The following is a 26,061-nucleotide window of genomic DNA, read 5'->3' as shown; positions in this document are numbered from 1 at the left end:
AATGTGTTATTTTCATTCAGACGTCGATTGCATTGAACGCAGTTACTATACCAGCTTGCTGGTTGTAACAGCTTGATTAATATAGCGAAATAAATTAATATTTTGGCCAGGAAACATTGTGCTTTTTGTGATTTTTATTACAACAATATCTTTAATCTATCTACATACAGATTATGTAATATATAAAGATTATATAGTGTTTTATATAGCCACACAACGATTTTTATTTTCTCTCCTGTTTATTTCTGCGTTCTTTTCTGTCGAAGAACGCAGGTTCGAAACGCAAAAGACTTTCTAACTTCTCGAGTGTTAAACTAATACATCTTTGTTGTTTACACACCCGTCTTCATCTTTTATTTTTTTGAAAATTCTCACTAGATATATATATATATACATACCACCATCACCACCCCATCAACGCCAACATTTCTTACACCAATACCCCTATCAATACCACATCAATACCATCACCACTACCATCACCATCACACTACAACCACCATCACCACCACTACTATCAATGCCACCTGCACTAACATCAAAACTTCCATCACCACTCCCACCTCCACCACCACCACCATCACCATCACCAATACTATATCTTGCCACCGACACTGCTACTACCACCATGAGTATATCTACTTCCACCAGTACTACACAGCAACTAATTACTTATGTTCATCATGGGTGATTAGAAAATACAGTTTCCGTAATCATATTGTACTTTGAGGTAATGCTGTACGTTTGAAGATAATATTTTTCATGCTTTAGCAGCAAATTTGGTCTCGTCTCACCTGACACTGTTCTGGCCATCTGCAGGTGTACAGAATCTGCGAGTGTACAAGAATAAATCTGGACACTAAAGAGCTCAAATTGCCGTACAACGATTCATCGGGTGACTGCATGTGGAAGGTGATGCTTTATTGTATGTCATCCAGTTAAATATCTATCTAGATATCCGAAACAATTTAACTATATATCAGGACATGTCGTCCAATCGATTACACGAACGCCATAAAGGTGTTTCTTTGATCACAGCTGGACTACAGTGACATAACGCCAATAACAATAACAACCACAAAGAAACGGCAAAAAATGTTGACTGTGTGTTACTTACGTTTTGTAAACATGTGACACGGGCTTAGTCTTAGCTTTCTTGAATAACTTCAAAAGTGAATCACGGTTTGCCCAGCCGACTGTGCAGAAAGCATTTTCCAGGTAACACTCCTTTTGAAAATCTATTAAAACACTGTCAATAAATCTACAGGTGACTGTTACTAGTGTGTATATATCTCTCAGTTTTGTCATGTAGCATTCTACAATAGCTTCCATCCAGAGAGGTATCTGAAAAAATTTAGAAAAATTTAGAAAACTCTCAGTGAAAAAGGAATTGGTTTATAAGTCTCTTGTGTGTGTGTGTGTGTGTGTGTGTGTATGTGTGTGTGTGTGTGTGTGTGTGTGTGTGTGTGTGTGTGTGTGTGTGTGTGTGTGTGTGTGTGTGTGTGTGTGTGAGAGAGAGAGAGAGAGAGAGAGATATGTTAATAATTAATAATTATAATGAATCTATTGATCCAATTTACATCGAATATTTTTTCCTCGAATACAATAAGTAAAGATTACAAAATTTCTTTTCAGAAATTGCATAAGAAAATCAGATTAAGCCCTTTGGCAGCTTGGCTGATTTGGGCAAGATGGTAGGAGGTCAAAAGATAAAAAATAAAAAGGTTAATAATTGTTAGAATGACTTCCAACACAAGACCAAATACTATATTGAATTGAAATTTAATCATCAATATACTTTCCCTGATTATCTATGACTTCCCTCCATCTATTTACAAGCTTTTTAATCCCATCAATGTAAAACTCTTTTGGTTTCAAAGCTGAAATGTCTGTTTCGACCTACTCCTGGCTTCGATAGAAGATCCATTTTTCGTCACCAATCACATGAGAATGAAGAGAAGGGCAGATGTCAACTCGGAATTTACGGTTGCTTTCGGAGAATTCATGAGGAACCTATTTTCCAAGTTTAGGTACCTTTCCAAGTTGTTGAATATGACAATGAATAGTTGTATGATTTGAACTAAGCTTTATTGCGAATTCTTCAACTGATAATGCAGGATTTTCTTCAAGTAATGCCTCAGGGAGCTTATCATCAAACTCAACTGGACGATCTTCATCTTCAAGGCTGAAATCTCCACTTCTGAATTTTGCAAACCATCTTCTGCAAGTTCTTTCATTCAAGCATTTTTTCCCATAAACTGAGTGAATGTTTCGAGTCACTTTGGTTGCAGAGTTTCCTTTTTTGTACTCATAAAGCATTTTGTGCCTTAAATGTTCTTTGGATACTTCCAGGTTAGAAAAGGTTTTATTCAAAGAAATTTTAATTCTATTATTCTGTAAAATAATATTTAATTAGTTTAAATATACACAAATGCATAAAGATATTTATTAACTCCATCAGACATTTGATAACCAGCTGATTTAGCAAGCGGAGCCCCATATCAGTGGGGGGGGGGGGGTCAATGCATATTGATGCCGTCGAGAGGTAGGCCCCAAAACGGCGCGCATTCTTTCCTGATGACCCCATACACTTGCTGGCTTTCGGTATGCGGAGGTTTTGACTGGTAGCACTTGCATGTATGAGTTGTTTGCAAGACATCTAAAAATGGTACAATCAGACAGAACTTATGGGATGACCTGATAGATGTAAGTTGATCTCGGCAGAATTTGAACTCATAATGTATGTAGAGAGAAAGAAGACAGAGAATGATGGAGGGAAGAGGAAAAATGGACGAATATTTCGAATGCATCCACTCCAAAACAAGCTGTGAAAAAGAAATTGCTGTCAATGCCATGGATAATATTTCCACGATCGTTGACAGCCCTGTCATCACTACCACCACCAGAACTATCACATCTACCACCTCCAATAGCGCAACAACCATTAACAACAACAATAATAATAATAATAATAACAACAACAACAATGAGAACAAGAATAACAAGAATAACAACAACATCAATACTATCGCTACAAATGTGCCTGCTATTTCGCAGGAATCGAATATCTCACCTATTACTGGTGAAGATATTAATAATATTAAGGAGACAACATTCACTGTTCCTGGAAATGCAGATACACACATTACCACTACCACTACACCATCAACTAACACTAGTGACACCAATTTTGCTGCGGCAACCACCAGCACCCACAACGACAACAAAAGTACAAAGAAAAGTTCCATTAATTTCGCAGACATGCTCAAGCAAAAAAAAAAAAAGAAATTGTACATTTCACAAATGAAGAGTTACTGGAGATCCGGTCAATATTCACAACATCCGGACAGAACCTAATACTGTACACACCACAACACGTTAGAGAGGATGTGGAAAAAAGAACAATTGTGTATAAAATAATTGGGAAAATCCCCAAATTAACTGAATAAATAACTAAAACAGATGTAGAAAAATGTGCTACAACCTTCATGAAAACTAAACAATATTGTCCCCAATTTAATACTGTACAGGTTCGCTTCCATAAGCGGGAAGAGGCAAAATAGCACACTATACAAGCACTACAGAACGATGAACTTGTCATCGTCCCATACTACATGGGACAGAGAGTAAGCAAAATAAAAATAAAGAATATCCCACCCGAAATTGAACCAAAGTGGATCACATCGGCGATATGTTTTCATTTGAAAACAATAAACATAATACAAATCGCCGTTTTTCACAATGAAAACTGGACCGGCAAATCGATTGATATCACGATCCAAATGGATCAAGATTCGATCGAAAAACTGCCAAATGTGATCCAACTCGAGAATGGGCAAAGCCTGTATGTGGTGGCGGAGGAGAAAAAACCGCGTTGCTACCTCTGCGGCAGCCCAGACCACTTAATAGCAAAGTGCGTTTTAGCACATAAAAAATAACAAGGAGAACAATTACAATCAAAACACAAAACAAATAGAAGACAACCTTTGTTATCAACACCACCAAACCCACAACTATGCAAGAAATATAAAAAAAATGGAACCACGTCAAGAGCAACAAATCAGCAAACAAAACCCAACCACATCACCATCAACACCAAGAAGAGAAACAACACCATCACAATTACCTCTGACATCGCAACCAACTAGAGAAACAACACCACCACCAACATCAAAAGATAAACCAACACCAGCACCAAGAACAACAACCAAGAAAACAAATATCAATGAAGAAAAGAAAATTCTGCCCCTAATTCCCCAACACCACACATCACAACAATATCTACAAACAGATAAATAGAAGCAGCTGCTTTGCCTTTACCCCCTTCTGATTCGTTAGACCTTTCGTCTAACAACGAAAGTTCGACAGCATGACAAATAGCCACAGGGGGTAAAAGGAAAAGATCAAAAACAACCAAACAAGCAAATGCAAGTAAAGCAGGGAGATATGTAACTCCTGAGCGCCTCTTACACAATCAAACCAGTACCAACACTACAAAAACACACACAATGCTATCAGCGATAAACACAGAAAACACAAAACTAATGGACTACATCTCATCTGACACAAACATTTGTGAAGATGATTTTAAACTTAACAATCATCCACGCACTACACCACCGACACACATCAAGATAGTACACATCACACAAGCGCAGCACCACACACTCAAAACCCTCTTTCCAAATGCGAGATGTTAGGTGAGTCACTAAAAGAATAGGAAACGGTGAGGGGAGCAAACCGGAAAAGTCAGTGGATTTGCTACTCGGCACATGGAGAAGCAAGCCCATACCGTCCAACAGCGGCTCAGTAGTGGGACGCTGGATGGACGGACCGGTTTAACTGCTAGGGGTCTGGTTCAGTCAGGACCTCCAAATGGATAAAACTGGGACGAGATCACGAGTAGAGTTGTCACTCTCAGCCAAACATGGGCTGGGAGAGAGCTTTCGTTAAAAGGTCGGGTGGAGGTGGCTAATGCGTATATCGCATCAATCATCGATTACTGCCTGACCGTCGTGCCTTGTTCCGATGCTCCCATCACGAAACTAGAACGCATACTCTTCCGCTTTCTGTGGAAGGGTGGCGTTCCGATGGTGAGGCGATCCATTTGCTGTCAACATCCTTTAAATGGAGGACTGGGCATGCCGAGGTTAATGATGCGCAGACATGCGCTGAGACTGCGACATCTCTGGAACTTCATCGACGACGGTGATGAAGGTGTTGGCACCGTTCGTGAGGCGCACTTTCCCGCAGCTCGTTTCACTGACTGAACTGCAAACAGGGATTAAAAAGAGACCGAAACTGGGCGATTGGCACCGAGAGTGTCGCCGAGCTCTACAGTAGCTCTGCCGTCCGGGATCAAACTTGTGCAACTTCCAATCGACCAATGCGTTCTATAGAGGACTAGTGGTGGGGAGGTCCGACGACACTCTCGGGGAAAACCTGGGTGTCGACGAGAAATTCCTAACCCGCCTGTTCAGGACGACGTTCGGGCCGGGGCCTATGGATAACTTCCAGAGATTCTTGGCTTAGCAATGCTATCGGGACGCACTGCCAGTTCGATAGAAGATCTACAGACACGGTTCGAAAACCACCACCGGACCGACCTGCCCGAGATGCGGTCAGAACGACGAAACCGTTCTGCACGCGCTCGTGCAGTTACCAGATATTTCAGAGCTGTGGACCTTCGTCGAACACCTTATCAGCCGAGTCTATCGTGAATATTGTTCCGCCACCTTCCTTTAAACGGGAAGGAAAAACAGTTTTCGTAACACTGATTGCTATGGCGAAAGAATGCCTGTGGTGGACGCATTTTAAAGGCTTACAAACAAACACTTTCCTCTCTGGTCAGTCTCTCGTCAACTTTTTCAAGTACCACTTGAAAATGAGGATGAGAATAGAGAGGAAAGTGTTGTCGAATGAAAGTTTCAATAAAAAATGGGTAAACGTGGCAAGAATGGTCAGTATGAAAGACGACACCATTTTAAGCATAAATCTATAACAAAATTGAGATAAACAAGAATGGTACTTACTCTCATGTACATTTTGATTTGCCTAAGGTGACCTTGGTCTTTTTTGTAGGTTTTTCTCTCCAAGGCTACACCTAAACTGTGAACAATATCGATTCCCACTTTTTGGTGGGGAACTTTATATATTTCTTTCTCTTTTTTTTGTACACCGCACACCCCAACGATCGCTATGGATCGAACTTTTTCTTTGTGTGTCCCACTCATCCCACCTCGCAAAGAAAATCTCTACATTGTATTTCGTCTATTTTCTGTGTTTAGCCCTGTGTGGTCATAATAAAAATCTATCTATCTATCTATCTATCTATCTATCTATCTATCTATCTATCTATCTATCTATCTATCTATCTATCTATCTATCTGTCTGTCTGTCTGTCTGTCTGTCAGCTTTTCTATCTTTGTTCTATCTATTTTTTCTTTCTCTCTTGCTTTCGTTCTTTCATTCTTTCTGTCTTGATTTCTTTCGCTTTTGCCTGCATGCTTTCTTTCCTTGTTTTACTCATTCTGCATTTCTATTTCCTCGCTCATTCAATCAGAACTTTAAATTGCCACACCATAAAAAAAAACCCATAAAAATCATTTCACCTTTTCACCTGGTGCTTTACAATAAACCTGCCGCTGACCCTTCGCTAATAGTGTCTGAGGGCAAGTTAATCTCTCATTCAAGCATTCGTAGAATTTGCAGTCCATCTTCCAAAGAAGAGAATAGCATTCAGCGGCTTGTTGTTGATTTTCTATGAAATAGAGAAACACAAAGCTCTTAGTAAATATGTGGCCAAGCACGTTGTTGTTGTAGATGTCATTGTTATTGTTATTGACTTTGTATTGTATTGTTTTTTTATTGTTGATGTTGTTGCTTTTGCTGCTGATGCTGCTGTTGTTAGTGGTGGTAGTGTTGGTAGTGTTGGAAGTGGTGTTGTGTTTGTTGTTGTGGTTATTGAAACCGTGAAGGCGCGTGGCTTAGGGGTTAGGGTAATCTGCTCCCGATCGTTGGGTCGTAAGTTTGATTCCCTGCGGCGCGTTGTGTCCTTGCGCAAGACACTTTATTTCACGTTACTTCAGTCCACTCAGCTGGCAAACATGGTTAGTGACTGTTGTTCAAAGGACCAGCTTTGTCACATTCTCTGTCACGCTGAATCTACCTGAGAGCAACGTTAAGAGTATACGTGCCTGTGGAGTATTCAGCCACTTCCATGTTAATCTCATGAGCAGGATGTCCGGTTGATCGCATCAACTGGAATTCGTGTCGTTGTGACTGACGGAGGACCAGTATTGAAGTCGTTGTTATTTTTATTGTTGTTTCTGCTGTTTGTTTTGTTGTTGTTATTGTATTTATTGTTATTTTGATGGTTTGTTGTTGTTATTGCTGTTGCTCTTGTTGATTTCGTGGTGGTGGTGGTGGTGGTCTTGTGATTGTTATTGTTTAGCTGCATTCTATCTCTAATCGAACGTACATATTAGAAAAAAGCTTTCCAGCCGTGACAATCCTAACTTTTGAGGATATCTAAAACAATATTCTATATGTTGCTTCCCTTCTCTTACGATAGTACGATGGAGATTTGGTTGGTATTTCTAGCGGGGCGATTGATCACATAGAGGCTCACTGTTGCTGTTTCATTGTTGCTTAACCACAAGTCAGTCTTGATAGAGAAGACCTTTAATCAAATGTTCCTTAACCGTCGTATCCCCGCATTTTTTCCAAACATCACGTAGCTCTCCAGATAATGGAATTTCGCCTGATAATTCACTTTTCATGGAAGTAGTACACTCATCTCATTCCGCTGTCGCAAGTAAAAGAAATCATTATTGTTATTGTTGTTATTAATAAGGCAAGCGAGCCGGCAAAATCATTAGTACGCCGGAAAAAGTTGCTTAGCTGCAGTTCATCTATTTTTACGATTACACGATCCGTCTGAAAATCATAGTCCCTGAGTATCGTTACTTTTCCACCTCCTGCATAACTTTACTTGGTACATGCTCATACCAGTTCTCTATTACTTCATACTGATATTTATGGCATAAGAGCCAATGAAGATACACCTACATTTTATCGTGGCGGCGCTTGTATTCTTTTTGTGGAAGGCTCTCACATCCACTTACCAAGTGGTTCATATTTTCCACACTATTTCCACAGAGTCTGCGTTTCTGGGTGCCAGAAATTTTATAGAGGTTATACTTCATTGAATTGGTAGCGAGAGCTTGGTCTTGTGCAGCAATGATCAGGCTTCCGGTGGTACGCTGCAAGTCACCTCGCTCAAACCATGCCCACAGTGCAGTGTTATCCTTAACATCCTGTGTATTCCTCTCAAACTCTTCATGCATTTTCATACGTCAACCACTGATTGCAACAATGCTGTTCAAAATGGTTAGTATTTCTGCAAATCCCATCAAAATAAACTTGAGAAAAATAGCTTCAATCATGTCATTCTTCAACAAAAAATAAATAGGTAGATAAATCTGCCTCTCGCAGTTAAGGATAAGAAAATTCTGAGTAAACATGCCTGATTTCCGTAGTTAAAAGGGTAAAATGGATTATAAAGAAATTCCCACACATACCAATAAATGAAGAAACTAACCAAGTGGTGCTGAAATAGGATCTGCTGGAGCGTTGTCTGGTTTACCTTGATCTGGATTAGAACCTGGCTTTGGTAATTTTTCTTGATTGGCAACATCTTCGATTTTAAACAACAATAATATCAAAAGAGCAGTGAAGTACTTCCACATGTTTTCCTTTACCTTTCTGTTCACTTAAATGTCAATATCGCGCAACGCTGTCAGTGTCTTCTTTCTCCAATCTATTGTTTTTATAGTCCGCTACAGCTGACGTCAACTGGTTAGTATTTCAGATGTGTGTGTGTCGTCTGCTTCTACTTACACATGCACACTACTCTGGAAGGGTAAGAGGCAGACAGAGATAATGATAGAAAGAGAGAAATTGAGAGATAGACAGACAGACAGACAGAGACAGAAACGGAAAGGAAGGAGAGGGGAAAAGAGTGTGAGTGAAGGCTTCGGGTTTTAAGGGAGCCATGAAAGGCCTGACTGGAGGCCTTGCGTTCCGAGTTCTTTCATGGGGTTTAGAAAAAAATGAAGGACTGCTGCCCTAATTGTGTGAATCTGAAAGGGGAATATGTTGGATAAAATCCTAATTAACTGATCCTCGTGCATTTTCTTTTACCCAAAGCCAGGAACTTTTCAACACCCCTCCTATATACATACATACATACATACATACATACATACATACATACATACATACATACATACATACATACATACATACATATACATATATATATATATATGTATATATATACATACATACATATACATATATATATATATATTATATATATAATTTATATATATATATATAATTATATATATATATATATATATATATATATATATATATATATATAATATATATATATATATATATATATATATATATATATATATATATAATATATATATATAGATAGATAGATAGATAGATATATAGATATTTAGATAGATGGATAGCTAGGTAGATAGATAAATAGTTAGATAGATAGGCATACATATAGATAGATCGGTAGATAGATAGATAAGTAGATAGATAGATAGACAGACAGATAGATAGATAGGTAGATAGATAGATAGATAGATAGATAGATAGACATATACATACATATGTATATATATATATATATATATATATATATATATATATATATTTTTTTTTTTTTTAATATAGCATAACATGTTTTCGAAACAAACAAACAAATTATCAATGGCCAGCATATTAAAAAATACCTTTAAAGGTTAACGGTATCTTTTTAGAAATTTCTGTCGACCTTTTTCGTGTAGCGTGCGTATTGTGGTAAATTATATGGTTATGGACAACAATGTGTCTTATATTTGGCATTAGAAATTTTTTTCCTTTGCCCTTATTTATAAGTTATATGTATATATATATATATATATATATAATATATATATTATATATATATATATAGATAGATAGATAGATAGATAGATAGATAGATATAGTAGAAAAATAAAAAGAAAGTTCTTAGTACATTTTTTTATATATTTGAAAAAATGAGTAGAGATGGCTTTTGGTGGGGATAATTTTTTTCTAATCTTAATAATGTTTGCAGTGTGTTACTCTAATATGAGTTTTGAGCTTCAAGTATCCGTTTTCAAACTGAAACATGCATTTTTTACTGGTTGCTTAAGCAGCAAAGGATTTTTCCTTACAAGTAATACATACAAAAAATACACACAAAATGGAAAAATATATAAAATATGTATGTAAAAATACAAAAGAATGTGTGAAGAAGAAGAAGAAGAAGAAGAAGAAGAAGAAGAAGAAGAAGAAGAGAAGAAGAAGAAGAAGTAGAATTGCTAGCAGAATCGCTACCATGCCGGGAGAAATGCTTAGCGGTATTTCATCCACCTTTACGTTCTGAGTTCACATTCCGCCCAGGTCAACTTTGCCTTTCATCCTTTCGAGGTCAATAAAAAAATATCTGTTTAAGCACCGAAGACGATCTAATCAACTTACCCCATGTCCCTCGACGTTTCTTGCCTTGTGATAAAATTTGAAACCAATACTAATACTAACATGTACTTATAATGTTCTGCACTCTGAGATTAATACAACAGAAGTTGGGAAACGGTTGTAAGCGTATGGATCTCACATGGTGAAGTAAATCTACGTTCAGCTCTCATACCGTTTATATGTTCTTTGTCGAGTAATTTATAGCTCGTATTTCCTGGATTTTCAGTTGTACAGGTATCATTTCGTTAATTTGTAATTAAGTAATATGTGAACCGAAAGCTGAGTTCCTAGGAGATTACTGTAATAGCCACACGATTCTCTGAATCCCTGTTTTATACTACTCTTTTATGTACATATTTACATATAATTAATCAATCGATTAATTAATTAATGGAGGACAAACCCATTTAACGATTCTATCAAGTAGCAACCTTCTTAACTCCATTTACGAAAATATTTATACTGATATATAATTATATTGTTTATATTTAATGGATATTTGTCATCATCTTGTTTGTGGTTAACACAACGTTTCGGCTGATATACCCTCCAACCTTCACCAGGTTTCTTGGGGAAATTTCGAACCTGGGTTTAAAAAAAGCTAGCTCGTTGGGAACCCTGATTCGAAATTTTCCCAAGACACCTGATGGAGGCTGGGGGGTACGAGGGGCGTTCAATAAGTAATGCCCCTGACCCACTTCCCATAGCAGTAGAGCAACGAAACTTGGCACAGTTATTAGTCTTTTTCTACATAGGAACCATACAGAGGTACGCACTTCTCCCATTGTTTGATGCAGCTCTGGAGACCGTTTTTATAGAAGACCCCAGCTTGGTCCTCCAACCTGAACGCGACTTCAGAAATCAAGGCTGCATCATCTGGGAAACGCTTTCCTTTCAAAAACAACTTCATGACTGGGAAGAGGTGAAAATCAGAGGGTGCAAGTCAGGAAAGTAGGGAGGATGGGGGAGGAGTTCATAGCCACAAGCCTGTGCTTCTGATCTGGCGACAAGCGAGTTGTGGACCGGAGCGTTGTCTTGCAGGAGGAGGATGCCTTTGCTGATCTTGCCCCGCCTCTTGATTTTGATAACTTCTCTTAATTTCCTCAAAAGGGAAGCATAATAGGCTCCTGTAATTGTGGTACCCTTTGCCAGGAAATCTGTTATCACTACTCCGTCCTGGTCCCAGAAGACTGTGAGCATGACCTTGCCAGCGGAGGGCTGCACCCTTGCCTTCTTTGGAGGAGGTGAGTCACGTTGCTTCCACTGCATTGACTGGGCTTTGGTCTCTGGATCATAGTGATGGACCCAGGTTTCATCCTGTGTAATCAGTCTTTTGAAAAAATTTGACTCATCTTCTTGACATATCTCCAAATTCATCCTCGAGCACTCGACGCGTTCTTGCTTCTGGAAAGGTGTGAGCAACCTGAGAATCCATCTGGCAGAGACGTTTTGCATATGCAAATGGTCATGAATGATAGTTTCCACAGACCCGGTACTAATCTTGACCTCATGGGCTATTGGGCGAATAGTTATGCGTCGATCTTCCAAAATGGCAGCCTCAACTTGACGGACAGATGCCTCATCAATGGCAGAAGGGGGGGGACCAGATCTAGGAGCTGTTTCCACAGAGTTCCGACCATGTTTCAATTCACGATGCCAGCGTTTTACAAGGTCATATGATGGGGCATCATCACCATAAGTTACTTTCATTTCATCAAAAGTCTCCCGTGGTGTGAGTACTTTCAAATACAAAAACCGGATCACTGCTCGACACTCAACAGGCTCCATTTAACACTTAACTCGGTTCAAACACCTGTAAATCAGAAACCACAATTAATTCAGTGCTGTAATTTGCCACTTACTCTATAGAGATATAAATAATTGCACATGCAAAATTTCAGCTAGATCAAACAACTGCAAGTGGGTCAGAGGCATTACTTATTGAACGCTCCTCGTATATCAGCCGAAACAACAAACAAGATGAGGACAAACATTCGTCAAATGTAAATAATGTAAATAATGTACATAATTCCTCATCTCTTATATATAGAAGTGATATATAATTATATAGATATAATTATAACACAAGGATGTGCGTAGACACATAAACATGCTCGAAATAAACGCTGAAAGCTCTATAAACCATCTATTATTTTACTCCGTCAGCACAGGTTGAAAGTGGGCTAGTGAACCAATCAGATATCAAAAGGAAGGTTACCCATAGATCGATGATCGATTTTTTTAAAGGAACCAAATTCCCCGTGCTCACATCAGTATGGGACACCAAAGAATATATATATATATATATATATATATATATATATATATATATATATATATATTTTAAACGGGCTGGACGTAAACATCCAATTCACGATGGAATATAGCCAGCAACAACTTCCCTTCCTCGATATCCTCATTAAGAAAGCTAATAATATAATAGAAACAGGCATATACTATAAGCCTACAGACTCTAAGCAATATCTTCCATTCAATTCATGCCACCCCAGACACACGAGGATGAATATCCCCTTCAATCTAGCAAAAAGGATATGCACTATAGTCTCTAACGCAAACACCAGAGACACACGACTACAAGAACTAAAAGATACCCTTATCACCAGGAACTATCCACCTTCACTTATTGACAAGTGCATTCAACGTGCCCTTCAACTTAACATCAAGGAACTGAGACATCCCAAATCAAAGAAAAACCTACAACAAAAAGCCTTACCATACATCTCCACACACAACCCTCTCAATAACGAAGCCTTCGGCACCATCCTCCACAACATACCCCTCCTAAAAAAAGACCACAGAATGAACACAATCCTCCAAACACACACGATCATAAAAAGCAAAAGACAGCCTAGATCCATGAAAAGTCTCCTAACACAAGCCCGAATTCACTCTTCAACACAGAAGCCGACAGTAAAAAAATGTGGAAGACCAATTGCGGGATATGCGACTATCTAATCGAGGGTTCTGAGTTCTCCTTCAAACAGGGACAACGGTTTACAGTGAAAAGCAACTTCACATGTGCTTCGGAGAACCTAATATACTCACTAACCTGCTCCGGGTGTCAAGAGCAGTACATAGGCCAAACAAAAAATGGTTTGCGTAAACGAATGGCCCTGCACAAATCCCAGATAAAAATTCCCCAAAACAGAAAAATAGCTTTTAGCCAACACATAGATACTTGCGCCAACAAAAAAACACCAAACTTCAGAATTTTTCCCCTCTACCAATTTAGGGACGATACAACCTCGAGACAACGAATAAGTAAAGAAAATCTCTTTATTATAAAATACAGGCCACTTCTTAACGGGTCTACGACAAACAATTAATATACCTCAACTTAAGAATAAAAGAAATATATATACACACACAAATATTACATTCCATAGAATCCATTACTAATCGCCCCATCACAGCTATATCTTCACCCATTCATATTCTCCCTTCTCTGTTTTTTTTTTCTTCTTCTTCCTCTTCTTCTTCTTCATCATCATCATTATCATCATCATCGTCGTCATCGTCATCACCACCATCATCATCGTCATCTTCTCCTTCTCCTTCTTCTTCTTCATCGTCATCATCATCGGCACCGTCATCTTCTTCTTCTTCTTCTACTTCTCCACCTTCTACCCCTCAACCATGTCACTAATGTCTTTAAGTATAACGCCTACGCAGCGACTGCCGGTCGCCACTGACCAGCCCAGATTTTCCCACTCCCACCCCCTCAAGAACTCACAACGACCTCGAATACACAAGTGCAAACAAGGGAGTCAGAGAAAGGCAGAATGCCACCTATATCTGAACACTACTATGGAAGTATTCCTTTAAAAAAAACCTTTCTTCTAATTTTTCTAATTTTTCTAAATTTAATTATTTAATCGTTACAGTTGAAAAGGTCTCAAAATGACCGAAACCGGTACTGAAAGATTCACTATAAAATCATCTTAGCATTTTCTATTTTTGACTTGTTTTTTCATATATATATATATATATATATATATATATATATATATATATATATATATATATGTATATATATACATATATGTAGATATCTATACATACCATATGAACAAGCTTGTATCCATTGGTATATATACACACATCCACATGTATAGACTTTTCCAAATCTAATTTCTTCACCACAAACCACGTGCTTTTTCAACCAAAATAAATGACGCACTAAATATTAAATTGATCGGTAGTAAATTATACATCTATTTATATATAATTAATTAATCAATTAATTAATTATTGATGGACAAACCATTTAATGATTCTATCAAATAGCTAGCATGTAGATATACGAGGGGCATTCAATAAGTAATGCCCCTAACCCACTTCTCATAGCAGTAGAGCAACGAAACTTGGCACAGTTATTAGTCTTTTTCTACATAGGAACCACCCAGAGTTACGCATTTCTCCCATCGTTTGATGCAACTCTGAAGACCGTTTTTGTAGAAGACCCCAGCTTGGTCCTCCAACCACGACGTGACTTCAGAAATCAAGGCTGCATCATCTGGGAAACGCTGGGAAACAACTTCATGGCTGGGAAGAGGTGAAAATCAGGGGGTGCAAGGTCAGGAGAGTTGGGAGGATGGGGGAGGAGTTCATAGCCGCACGCCTGTGCTTCTGATCTGGTGACACGCGAGTTGTGGATCGGAGCGTTGTCCTGCAGGAGGAGGATGCCTTTGCTGATCTTGCCCCGCCTCTTGATTTTGATAGCTTCTCTTAATTTCCTCAAAAGTGAAGCATAATAGGCTCCTGTAATTGTGGTACCCTTTACCAGGAAATCTGTTATCACTACTCCGTCCTGGTCCCAGAAGACTGTGAGCATGACCTTGCCAGCGGAGGGCTGCACCCTTGCCTTCTTTGGAGGAGGTGAGTCACGTTGCTTCCACTGCATTGACTGGGCTTTGGTCTATGGATCATAGTGATGGACCCAGGTTTCATCCTGTGTAATCAGTCTTTTGAAAAAATTTGACTCATCTTCTTGACATATCTCCAAATTCATCCTCGAGCACTCGACGCGTTCTTGCTTCTGGAAAGGTGTGAGCAACCTGGGAATCCATCTGGCAGAGACGTTTTGCATATGCAAATGGTCATGAATGATAGTTTCCACAGACCCGGTACTAATCTTGACCTCATGGGCTATTGGGCGAATAGTTATGCGTCGATCTTCCAAAATGGCAGCCTCAACTTGACGGACAGATGCCTCATCAATGGCAGAAGGGGGGGACCAGATCTAGGAGCTGTTTCCACAGAGTTCCGACCATGTTTCAATTCACGATGCCAGCGTTTTACAAGGTCATATGATGGGGCATCATCACCATAAGTTACTTTCATTTCATCAAAAGTCTCCCGTGGTGTGAGTCCTTTCAAATACAAAAACCGGATCACTGCTCGACACTCAACAGGCTCCATTTCACACTTGACTCAGTTCAAACACCTGTAAATCAGAAACCACAATTAGTTCAGAACTGTAATCTATAGAGATATAAATAATTGCACATGCAAAATTTCAGGTAGATCAAATAACTGCAAGTGGGTCAGAGGCATTATTTATTGAACGTCACTCGTAATTATAGATATAATTATAGCACAAGTATGTGCGTAGACACACCAATATGCTTGAAATAAACACTAAAACCTCTATAAAACATTAATTACTTTACTCCATTAACACAGTTTGAAAGCGGGCGAGTGAATCAATCATATATCGAAAGAAATGTTACCCGTAGATCGATGATCGACTTTTGGCTAAAGGAAGCAAATTCTCATTGCTGCCATAAGTATGGACGCCAAAGAATATATATGTAGATATCTATATATACAAATTTGTTCATATGGTATTTGCTTCCCATAGCCTGAAATCGATCATCGAATTATGGCTAACCTTTCTTTCGATATCTGATTGATTCCCTAGCCCGCTTTCAACTTGTGCTAACGGAGTAAAATAATAGGTGATTTACAGAACTGCATTCCCTGACTCGCCAATGTAGAGTTCCCTAAAATTCAGTAATAGCAATCGTGAAAACCAAACCTTGTTGTAACTTTATCCAAATGATATATTACACTGGTCAACAAGTATTCTGTACAATAATAAGAAACGTTCTTCGCAGTGGTTGGACCAAAATGAAGCACTGAAAATCTTCCCTAAATCCAAACTCTTCAAAAAGTAGCTCATGGTAACCGTTTGCCAGTATACTACTGGAATCATCTACTATAACTTTTTAAACCGTTTCTGCAGAAACATATTGCCGTGAAATTGACTCCATCCCAAACAGATCAACAGAAGTGGACCAATCATTCTTCATAATGACGCTCCAGAAGTTGGGGGCGGGGGCGTCCTCGCTACGAAGTTTGTTTTATCAAGCTTATTCCCCCCGACCTTTCTCGTAACGACTACTACTTTTTCAAGCACCTTGATGGTTTCCTGCCTGAGAAGGATTTCGAAAATCAAACCGATGCTGTAAGTGCATACAAAGTGTTCCTCAGCTCCAGAACTCCAGATTTATATGTTACCGGAATAAACAAACTTGTAACACGTTGGAAAAACTGTGTTGATTGTAATGGTACTTAATTTGATGAATAAAATTTCCGCAGAGTTGAAATATATTGTGATGGATTTCAAGTTTCAAAACGTTGCTCTGCCTGATAGCCTGACAGTTAGCTAAGAATCAGATATTCTCTGTATAGAATACTCTTAGAAGTGCGCAAGAGATTTACGCTTTAATTCTTGACATTATTTCTATTATGTGTAAGCTGGACATTTTTGTATATAAACATATATACATTTTTTTTGTATTTCATGTATTTAATATACTTTATATTTTGATGGAATTTGTAAATGGCGTTACTGAATCCAGGATTTTTTTGAAGTGACTTTAAAGTTAAGAAAGGGTTTTGGAAGGTCAAATAAAAAACAGGAAGAGAGGCAGAAAAAAGAAAGAAAATAAAAGCGGGGAGAGAGATAATAAAGAAATGAAGATGGGGAAAGTGTACAGGTTAGTGATCAGTCAGGATAAATTGACAGAAGGAATGGGGAGGTGAAGGTGATAGAGAGAGAAAGATATGAGAGTGTAAAGAGATGAGAGGGTAAAGAGTAAAGGAGTGTCAGGCATGTAGTGATAGAGACTAAGTGAAAGGCAGAGAGAGTGGGTAGGGTAGTAAAATGGTGGAATGAAGAATTTGAGAATATGGGTAAGGTTACATAGAGGACAGGTCAGTGCTTAGTAGTAGAAGAATATATATATATATCTTTATATATAAAAATGAAGTTGTGTGTGTGTCTGTCTACTCCGATTTAGATTCCTAACTACTCCCACATTTTGCGGTGCAGTTTAACCAAAAGCGGTATCTTATAGTCGTGATTCATATCGAGCCCTTCTGAGTATTAGCGCGCGTCTACGATGAGTCTACGATTTAAAAAAAAATTTACCATCATTTTTCCGCATTTTTAATGATTTTCGCTCGGTTTATATAAGGGAAGTAACTCTCTAAAAATGCTTATATAGTTATTTCCCTTACAAACCCGAGCAACGCCGGGCGATACTGCTAATTACGGTGATGTACTCGCATAGCAAGTGATTTGATCTGAGATCGTGTGCTGAAACGAAAACAATTGCAGCGTGGAAGGTGTTTATAAGCCATTTAAGAAACACACAAAAGCCGTTCGATTCACTTCAACATTAAGTTTAATTTGTCAAAATATTTTCGTCGCTAAAATCCGCGACCTGTTCACTGACAAAAAAAAAAACATATATATATATATATATATATATATATATATTATATATATATGTATATAGATATTTTCACACATCAACACATACATACGCATACAAAACTCTTTCACAGCCTTGGATTGCTATCTCATTCCGTTAATTTTTTATATATACGCATGCTGATATATGAACTACGTTGGACTCCTTATTCGTTCGCATAATGACCCAACCTGGAGCTTAACTATAGTCTGTCCATAGTACTCACTCAGCATTACCTGACACCTTTTGGTCTTCTTGATACCATTGCCTCTCATAACCTATACATACATACATACATGATGGCCGTCCACTCGTGACCGAGGAAGACCATTGCCGACCTTCAGGAATATTGTGCGCTCTAGGACTAACTTATATTTTGCATTTGCGGCTCCGTTGGTGGCTAATGAGCCCTGCTCTTGACAAGCATACACGACTGCAAGCATTGCAGACCAAGCTTTCCCCATTCACTATACGAGCCGTGCGCTTTCGTGCAGCTCGCTTAAGTTCTTCATGCTGGATACGTGCTCTCTCAAAAAAACATACATACATACATACATACATACATACATACATACATACATACATACATACATACATACACACATACATACGCACATACACACATACATACATACACACATACACACATACATACATATATATATATATATATATGTATATATATATGTATATATTGGAAGGTTTGGAGATGATGTACAGGTATTTTATATTAGAAGAAATGAGGTACTCAGAAATCCGGATGGTTTTATATTTACAGATATTTATTTGTATATTACATGTTTTTATACATCATATAACTAGATGATGTATTAGCGCTTTCTCCCATTCTAGTGGGGTTTTCAAATCGAACTAAGTTCCCGTGTAATGCTTACGTTATTATTAATATTAATATGTATTAGTGTATGTTTTTGCGTATGTATGTATATGCGTATGTATGTGTTTGTTACCTGTATATATATATGTGTATGCAGAATAAGACTGAAGTCTCGATTTTGACTGTATGATATATGAATATACTGACATTGTTTGTTGAATTAATGTGCTTGCATCTTTCATAAACATCTGTCTATATATTTTATTATATTATATTATATTATATTATACTATATTCTATGTTGTATTTTTCATTTACTATGTATTGTGAAGAGCAGAATGCACATAATCTAATATTAATATTAATAATAATATTGGTAATGTAATGACATTGTATATGTACCCATGAATGTGGATGTATATGTATATTCAAGTTATATAATTAATTAACTGTAACCTTATGTGTATGGTGTATATATTATATATATATATATATATACTTATATATATGTAAATATATATATATACTCTTATGTATATATATATATATATATATAAATAAATATATATATCTATCTCCAAATGTATGTGTATTTTGTTTCATATTTATATTTACATTTTTATAATTGTACTTTATAATCCCTGACGAGGCCTTGAGATATATATATATATATATATAAGTAACTCATTTTTAACTGCATATTACCTCAATACATCTGACTAATATAGGCAGAATGAGATACTTTTATCTAAAGGCTGAAACAGCTGTAAGGACCATTTTATGTGTACTATTCTTATGGTATTATTATCTTGCATATCGATGTATATTGTTTTGTTCGATTTGGATGTTCCTATTTATATAGTTAATAAATAATATGAAATAGTAATATCTGTAAGTTGATGATTGAAATGAATTTGTTCCTCCATTTTCTTATTTGTATTATGAATTTACGGTAAAATATTTTACCTTCGCCCATCCGATGCAATAAATGAATTAATTGCATTGCAATTATAAGCATTTATGTGTTTGGCATTTGGGTGCTTCACCAGCAGTATATTGGATAACTGATATCCCATAGTGGGTTACCCTCATAACCCCTATCTTACTGTTACTATATATATATATATATATATATATGTTAGTCAATTTGGTAGCAAAAAAATTCAATAGAAATTATCGCAACCAGCGGCCTGTGAAAAAAGAGAAAATGTCATCGACTAAATATATAAATAACGATTTAGGAGTGAGATGAATCGGCAGTTTATATTTACTGTTGATAGTTTGGCGCGAATACGTCTGTCTTAAAATTTTACGTCAGATATCCGTAGGCTTCGATACAGACGCCTCGTGTATATTTGTCTCTCCCAGGTCTTTACTGATGAAGTGTAACCTATGGTAGATTGGCTTAATTTAATTAATTAAGCTAATTTAATCATTAATGACACAGAAACGTTGCAACGTCTAAAAGATGAATTAGGGTAAATGTTTTTAAATTTTCACCTATTTCTGAATTAATAATACTTGGCGGTGTGAGTTATGGCTGCTCTTTCTGGTGGACGGGTGAACCTGTTGGGGTCACTCCTAAATCGTTATATTTTATAATATTTAGTCGATGACTATTTTCTCTTTTCACCAGGCCGCTGGTTGCGATAAATTTCTATTGAATTTTTTTGCTACCCTAATTGACTAATGATAATTTTCTGAATAATTCTGAGATTGAATCGGCAGTTTATATTTACTGTTGATAAGTTTGGCGCGAATACGTCTGTCTTGAAAATTTTAAGTCAGATATCCCGTAGGCTTCGATACAGACGCCTCGTGTATATTTGTCTCTCCCAGGTCTTTACTGATGAAGTGTAACCTATGGTAGATTGGCTTAATTTAATTTAATTAAGCTAATTTAATCATTAATGACACAGAAACGTTGCAACGTCTAAAAGATGAATTAGGGTAAATGTTTTTAAATTTTCACCTAATTTCTGAATTAATAATACTTGGCGGTGTGAGTTATGGCTGCTCTTTCTGGTGGACGAGTGACCTGTTGGGGTCACTCCTAAATCGTTATATATATATATATATGTATATACTGTTATAATGTAACAACAGATATCTCAAAATAGCCCGCATTTTCGAAAAGTAAATATACGTAATCTCATGCATATTTAAAAATAACAAAATTATCTAATAATCCTATATATCTTGTAAGTCCTGTTCTTGTCTTCTTCACTCATTCGGATTTAGATTGTTCCGATCAGTTGGTGACCTATTGAAATAATACAAAATGTTCTATTGCACATAATAAATTGTACCGATCCCTTAAGCTATATAGACACATATATCTTTGGGGTATTTGTAGTCAACTCAGTTGCAATATATAAATATCAAAAACAGCATTTCTTCGCAGAGAGTAGCTTTGTTGTACAGACTTCTGAATTATTAGTCCAATGCGCTTCTAAAAGACTCCGCCGGTTACGACGACGAGGGTCCCAGCTGATATGATCAACGGAACAGCTTGCTCGTGAAATTAACGTGCAAATGGCTGAGCATTCCACAGACACGTGTACCCTTAACGTAGTTCTCGGGGATAATCAGCGTGACACAGAGAGTGACAAGGCTGACCCTTTGAAATACAAGTACAACTCATTTTTGCCAGCTGAGTGGACTGGAGCAACGTGAAATAAAGTGTCTTGCTCAAGGACACAACGCGTCGCCGGGAATCGAACTCACAACCTTACGATCATGAGCCGAATGCCCTAACCACTAAGCCACGCGCCCTCACAATGCGCTTCTACACCAAGAGTGAATCTAGTCAGCTTAGCTGCCAGCATCAATTCTGTTCGAATTGATTTCATATTCAGTGTAACGATATACTTTTAGTGGCTAATGAATGACGTGAAAAGCATTCTCGCCGTAAATTAATAAATAAAGCAACAATAGCTTGAAAATTTCGGTAATTTTAGCCAATCGTAAGCCATAGACACAGTCATGCCTGTTTCCATAGCAATATGCGGAACATGAGGATTATTTTGTCTGCGAGAAAGTATGTGCTAACAAATATATTACAACCACTTGTTTTCCTTGTCTGTTGATAATTGTGCATGTGAATTTATGTAAATTTTAAAATTTTCGATAAACTTTAATTTTTGAAATGCTGAGAGCCAAACCAACTAGATCCCCAAAAGTAATTAAGCGACCAAACCATTTTTGTTTCTTTTATTGTCTTTATTGTCTGTTCTGAGTTACAGATGATCAAATAACGTGGTTATTAAGGTGGTGAGTTGGCAGAATCATTAGTACACCGACGGAATGGTTATCAGCATTTCGCCCGTCTTCAGGTTCTGAGTTCAAATTCCGCCTAGGTCGACTTCGCCTTTCCTGCTTTCGAGGTTCATAAAATAAGTAACATTTGGGCACTGGAAGTGATGTTATGGGCTTACCCTTCCCCGAAATTCCTGACCTTGTGCCAAAATTTGAGATCATTATGTTCTGGGTTCCATTACTTCTGTTATATCATCTACAATGTTATTTATTATTTATTTATTGGTATTTATGCATTGGAATTTATCAAATGACTGTAATATACAAACTATATAAATATACAAACTATATAAAAATATAAACTATATAAATATACATACTGTATAAATATACAAACTATATAAATATATAAACTATATAAATATACAAACTATATAAATGCATACTGCAGCACCGTGATGTTAGTTTACTAACTGAAAGGCGACGCTTCACTCTGCCGATACTCTGCGAGTCACGGTTGGTAGAATTATACGTTGCAAATATTTTGACTGTGACTGTATTGCCGTGTTTAATATCAAGCAGAAGCAAGTAAATTCTATCAAAATTTCCCTATCGCAGTATGGCAAAAACAAGTTTTCTACTCTATCATTATTCAAAAATAATGTGCGTTTAGTATATCCCTTATTTTCTTATGTCAGTGAAATCTAGTTTACGAGATCTGATTAATAAGTATTAGGACTGCTGCCATAGTAACAAAGCTAAAACATGTAGAGTGAAGCCACTTGATAAAGATTGACCTTGAACTCTGCTGTGCATGCGCACTAAGTTATAATATTCTAGCTCACTTTAACTGTTTACATCAGTGCTTGGAAGGAAGGTGTGAAGCATGTGATTGTCGCACTAACCATGACGGAGATAGTTATCTTCATGATACGAGCCCAGAGGCCTACGCAAAGTTGCAGAAAGGGTATGGAGAGGAGTTTATGAGCCGCACACAAATTTCCAAGGTTCAGACGCTTCCAAGATGGTCGAAAAATATCGATATTGACGAACATTCTGGGAGACCCGCAACCTGCAAAACTGAAAAAAACATTTCAGATGTGCGTGCAGCCCTGAGGGGTAATCGTCGAATCACCATCCGTGAGTTATTAGAGGATGTGTTGATTAGTTTCGGTTCAGTACAGTCCATTATCACTAAAGATTTGGGTTGAGACATGTGTCTGAAATACTTGCCTGAGATGGGGTTTCTTTTCTGAAGATTTTCTGTTGTTCAACTCACTTTGGAGTGCCGTACCATCATGGCTGTTGTGGAATTTGGTCTTATTTTTATTGTTGTTGCCGTTGCTGTTGTTATTCACATCGTTGTTGTTGTTATTGTACTTGTGGTTGTATACGCTGTTCATATACTTGTTGTGTATGTTATTGATTTGGCGGCAAGCATATTATCAAAGGCGCTCCAGCTAGTTTAGCAGTGATATCTCATCTCATCACTTTCGTGAGCGTTAAGCATAACAACTACTTCGGGAGGGGGAGCTGCATCAAACAAACAAAACCTTTACAAGAACCACTGGTTTAGACGACCAAATCAACAAGTACTTATTTTTAAAGTCTGACACTTATTCTATCAGTCTCTTCTGTTGAGCCGCTATGTTTCAGGGTCGTAAAGAAAACAACACTAGATGTCAAGTGGTGATGGAGAACAAATATATCACAAACGTACACAGGCATAAATATATACATAGACGCACACGCACAAACACACATATGTGTGTGTTTGTATATGTGTGTGTATGTGTAAACTAGCTAACGTACAGAGATATATTCTCAACGCAAAAGAATATCAGAAATAGAACATTTGAAAGGAAAAATACATCACGAAAATGTAGATAGAAGCCACAGAACAATACCAAATAGTATAAACACGGAGATAGTAAAACACGAAGACAAACGCAACATTCCCAACAAAAACAATGTAAAAAAACCCCAACAACACCAGACCGTAAGGATGCATAATAATACACGACAAGTAGCAAGCCAAAACACGACAGACAAACATACGAATGAGAAAGAAAGCGACACAAATCTAAAACCTGGAAACAACGAAGGGGAGCCTAATGATTATGATACTGTAAAGAGTAGAATAATCAAAGAGCTGAAAACCACAGAGCTCAAAATGGACCACCGACCATACCTCTCAAAAATCAAAATAGACAAAATAAACAACATCAATTATAAATAGCATAAGCCTAGCCGTTATGGAACTAATAGCCACTGAAACAAATAGCAATATCACTGAGCTAAATGACTTTGTATATGCAGCAGCCACTGCATCCACAAAAGAAGCTGGATACTCCCTTAAACCCATCCAAACAGGAGTACCACCACCCAAATAAACCCTGTGGATAAATAACATCCAAAAAATACAAAAAAATGAGAAAAGATCTGTCGATTCTTAACGAAATAAGTAGACAATCAACGCTACTGAGCAACAAAAAGAAAACAAAAATGCTCCGCAAATACAGCATCACAGAAAAAGATTTACCCGAGATAAAAGAAAAGCTGAAGCAAGATATCCTTGCCAAAGCACAAAGGATCCGCCGGTACAAGAAACGTCAACGCTTCTTTGAACAAAACAAAAAGTTCAACTCCGACCCCAAAAAGTTCTACCAAGAACTGGGAAAAAATAAAATAGAAGTCACTGCAGCACCAACGGCAGAAGAATTGGAAGAATTCTGGGGAGAAATATGGTCGGCGAACGAACAACCAAAAAAAAGGAGTATCAGAATAACAAATTCGGCATCTGAACAACTTTGGACCCCCATAACAACTGAAGAGGTCACCCAGGCACTGCAAAGACTAAGCAACTGGAAGGCACATGGGCATGACAAGATCTCCAACTTCTGGTTGAAATATCTGACAGGAATGCACAAAAAGCTGGCTGAAAACTTTAACAACATACTGGCAGAGCCAGAGAATGCCTGAATGGCTCACGAAGGGGAAAACCATCTTAATTCCCAAATCCAATGAGACAGCAAAACCAGAAAACTACAGACCTATAACCTGTCTCACTACAATGTACAAAGCATTTACTGCAGTAAAATCACGAAGATTGAACAAGCACCTGGACGAAAACAACCTGTTTCCAGAAGAGCAGAAAGGATGCCGCAAAGGCTTATATGGCTGTAAAGATCAACTAATGATCAATAAAGCCATAACTGAAGAGAGCCACAGAAAGAAGAAAGGCCTCAGTATGGCCTGGATCGACTGCAGAAAGGCGTTTGATAGCATCCCTCACACATGGATGCTCGAAACACTAGCCATTAACAAAGTAGCACCAACAATCATAAAATACATAGGACACTCTATGAATAAATGGCAGACAGTGCTACAGCTCCAAACAAAAGAGGGACTCGTGAAAACCGAAGCCATCCCCATTAGAAGAGGAATATTCCAGGGAGACACGCTCTCTCCACTCCTTTTCTGCTTGGCACTGTCACCTCTATCTGATATGTTAAATAGTACTGGATGCGGATATAAATGTTACGGCAAAACGATCAGCCACCTTTTATATATGGATGACCTTAAACTATACGCTACAAATGACAAACA

General features: G+C 37.6%; 1 long non-coding RNA gene across 1 annotated transcript in view; it reads right to left on the bottom strand.

Moving 5' to 3' along the window:
* Window positions 1-26,061, bottom strand: part of LOC118767944 — a 54,682-nt gene that overhangs the window by 10,369 nt on the left and 18,252 nt on the right. Inside the window, exon 2 of the long non-coding RNA XR_005003859.1 lies at window positions 1,129-1,344. This is a non-coding gene — a long non-coding RNA (uncharacterized LOC118767944). The remainder of the gene's footprint in view (window positions 1-1,128; window positions 1,345-26,061) is intronic.

Source organism: Octopus sinensis, linkage group LG25 (assembly GCF_006345805.1).
Source record: "Octopus sinensis linkage group LG25, ASM634580v1, whole genome shotgun sequence".
NCBI lineage: Eukaryota > Metazoa > Mollusca > Cephalopoda > Octopoda > Octopodidae > Octopus > Octopus sinensis.
This window is presented reverse-complemented; position numbering and strand designations above follow the sequence as displayed.